We start from the raw sequence: 2,500 nt of genomic DNA on the forward strand, positions 1-2,500 counted from the left end.
TACAAACAGTCAACCAAAACACTGACAGAAACGTGGCTCGTTGGTCTTGTGGTATGATTCTCGCTAAGGGTGCATGGAGCTTTTATCTAAGCATGTTATTTGAAAACAAATGGATCAACCAAAACTGGCACCAAATTGTGGCTCGTTGGTCTAGGGGTATGATTCTCGCTTTGGGTGCGAGTGGTCCCGGGTTCAAATCCCGGACGAACCCTTTAGAGTACGTTGACAAAGGAAGGTACCTGGTGACGAGGGCTCCTGTTCAAATCCCAGATGAGTCCTTTACCCAACGTGGTTTGGAGTCATGTTTCTCCTTTTGTCTGAGCATGTTATGTGAAAACAAACAGTCAACCAAAACACTGACAGAAACGTGGCTCGTTGGTCTTGTGGTATGATTCTCGCTAAGGGTGCATGGAACTTTTGTCTAAGCATGTCATTTGAAAACAAATGGATCAACCAAAACTGGCACCAAATTGTGGCTCGTTGGTCTAGGGGTATGATTCTCGCTTCGGGTGCGAGAGGTCCCGGGTTCAAATCCCAGATGAGCCCTTTAGAGAACTTTGACAGAGGAAGGTACCTGGTGACAAGGGCTCACGTTCAAATCCCAGATGAGTCCTTTACCCAACGTGGTTTGGGGTGATTTACTGGGGGAGTTTCTCTTCTTGTCGACGCATGTTATGTGAAAACAAACAGTCAACCGAAGCACTGACAGAAACGTGGCTCGTTGGTCTCGTGGTATGATTCTCGCTAAGGGTGCATGGAGCTTTTGTCTAAGCATGTTATGTGAAAACAAAAAGATCAACCAAAACTGGCACCAAAGTGTGGCTCGTTGGTCTAGGGGTATGATTCTCGCTTTGGGTGCGAGAGGTCCTGGGTTCAAATCCCGGACGAGCCCTTTAGAGTACGTTGACAAAGGAAGGTACCTGGTGACGAGGGCTCCTGTTCAAATCCCAGATGAGTCCTTTGCCCAACGTGGTTTGGGGTCATGTTTCTCCTTTTGTCTGAGCATGTTATGTGAGAACAAACAGTCATCCAAAACACTGACAGAAACGTGTCTCTTGGTCTCGTGGTATGATTCTCGCTAAGGGTGCATGGAGCTTTTATCTAAGCATGTTATTTGAAAACAAATGGATCAACCAAAACTGGCACCAAATTGTGGCTCGTTGGTGTAGGGGTATGATTCTCGCTTCGGGTGCGAGAGGTCCCGGGTTCAAATCCCAGATGAGCCCTTTAGAGAACTTTGACAGAGGAAGGTACCTGGTGACGAGGGCTCACGTTCAAATCCCAGATGAGTCCTTTACCCAACGTGGTTAGGGGTGATTTACTGGGGGAGTTTCTCTTCTTGTCGACGCATGTTATGTGAAAACAAACAGTCAACCGAAACACTGACAGAAACGTGGCTCGTTGGTCTCGTGGTATGATTCTCGCTAAGGGTGCATGGAGCTTTTGTCTAAGCATGTTATGTGAAAACAAAAAGATCAACCAAAACTGGCACCAAAGTGTGGCTCGTTGGTCTAGGGGTATGATTCTCGCTTTGGGTGCGAGAGGTCCTGGGTTCAAATCCCGGACGAGCCCTTTAGAGTACGTTGACAAAGGAAGGTACCTGGTGACGAGGGCTCCTGTTCAAATCCCAGATGAGTCCTTTACCCAACGTGGTTTGGGGTCATGTTTCTCCTTTTGTCTGAGCATGTTATGTGAGAACAAACAGTCATCCAAAAAACTGACAGAAACGTGTCTCGTTGGTCTCGTGGTATGATTCTCGCTAAGGGTGCATGGAGCTTTTATCTAAGCATGTTATTTGAAAACAAATGGATCAACCAAAACTGGCACCAAATTGTGGCTCGTTGGTCTAGGGGTATGATTCTCGCTTCGGGTGCGAGAGGTCCCGGGTTCAAATCCCAGATGAGCCCTTTAGAGAACTTTGACAGAGGAAGGTACCTGGTGACGAGGGCTCAAGTTCAAATCCCAGATGAGTCCTTTACCCAACGTGGTTTGGGGTGATTTACTGGGGGAGTTTCTCTTCTTGTCGACGCATGTTATGTGAAAACAAACAGTCAACCGAAACACTGACAGAAACGTGGCTCGTTGGTCTCGTGGTATGATTCTCGCTAAGGGTGCATGGAGCTTTTGTCTAAGCATGTTATGTGAAAACAAAAAGATCAACCAAAACTGGCACCAAAGTGTGGCTCGTTGGTCTAGGGGTATGATTCTCGCTAAGGGTGCATGGAACTTTTGTCTAAGCATGTTATTTGAAAACAAATCGATCAACCAAAACTGGCACCAAATTGTGGCTCGTTGGTCTAGGGGTATGATTCTCGCTTTGGGTGCGAGAGGTCCCGGGTTCAAATCCCAGATGAGCCCTTTAGAGAACTTTGACAGAGGAAGGTACCTGGTGACGAGGGCTCACGTTCAAATCCCAGATGAGTCCTTTACCCAACGTGGTTTGGGGTGATTTTTTGGGGGAGTTTCTCTTCTTGTCGACGCATGTTATGTGAAAACAAAC

General features: G+C 47.0%; 6 non-coding genes across 6 annotated transcripts; all 6 read left to right on the forward strand.

Annotated features, from left to right (window-relative positions):
• The first annotated feature begins 139 nt into the window (after positions 1-139).
• trnap-ugg (transfer RNA proline (anticodon UGG)) lies at positions 140-211 on the forward strand. Its single transcript has one exon. It is a non-coding gene; the product is annotated as a tRNA-Pro (tRNA).
• A 263-nt stretch (positions 212-474) lies between these two features.
• trnap-cgg (transfer RNA proline (anticodon CGG)) lies at positions 475-546 on the forward strand. Its single transcript has one exon. It is a non-coding gene; the product is annotated as a tRNA-Pro (tRNA).
• A 274-nt stretch (positions 547-820) lies between these two features.
• Positions 821-892, forward strand: trnap-ugg (transfer RNA proline (anticodon UGG)). Its single transcript has one exon. It is a non-coding gene; the product is annotated as a tRNA-Pro (tRNA).
• Positions 893-1,500: 608 nt separating this feature from the next.
• Positions 1,501-1,572, forward strand: trnap-ugg (transfer RNA proline (anticodon UGG)). The gene has a single exon. It is a non-coding gene; the product is annotated as a tRNA-Pro (tRNA).
• Positions 1,573-1,835: 263 nt separating this feature from the next.
• On the forward strand, positions 1,836-1,907 carry trnap-cgg (transfer RNA proline (anticodon CGG)). The gene has a single exon. It is a non-coding gene; the product is annotated as a tRNA-Pro (tRNA).
• Positions 1,908-2,286: 379 nt separating this feature from the next.
• Positions 2,287-2,358, forward strand: trnap-ugg (transfer RNA proline (anticodon UGG)). The gene has a single exon. It is a non-coding gene; the product is annotated as a tRNA-Pro (tRNA).
• Positions 2,359-2,500: the final 142 nt, after the last annotated feature.

The sequence above is a fragment of the Hypomesus nipponensis genome, chromosome 1 (genome assembly GCF_054491055.1).
Source record: "Hypomesus nipponensis isolate SF chromosome 1, ASM5449105v1, whole genome shotgun sequence".
NCBI lineage: Eukaryota > Metazoa > Chordata > Actinopteri > Osmeriformes > Osmeridae > Hypomesus > Hypomesus nipponensis.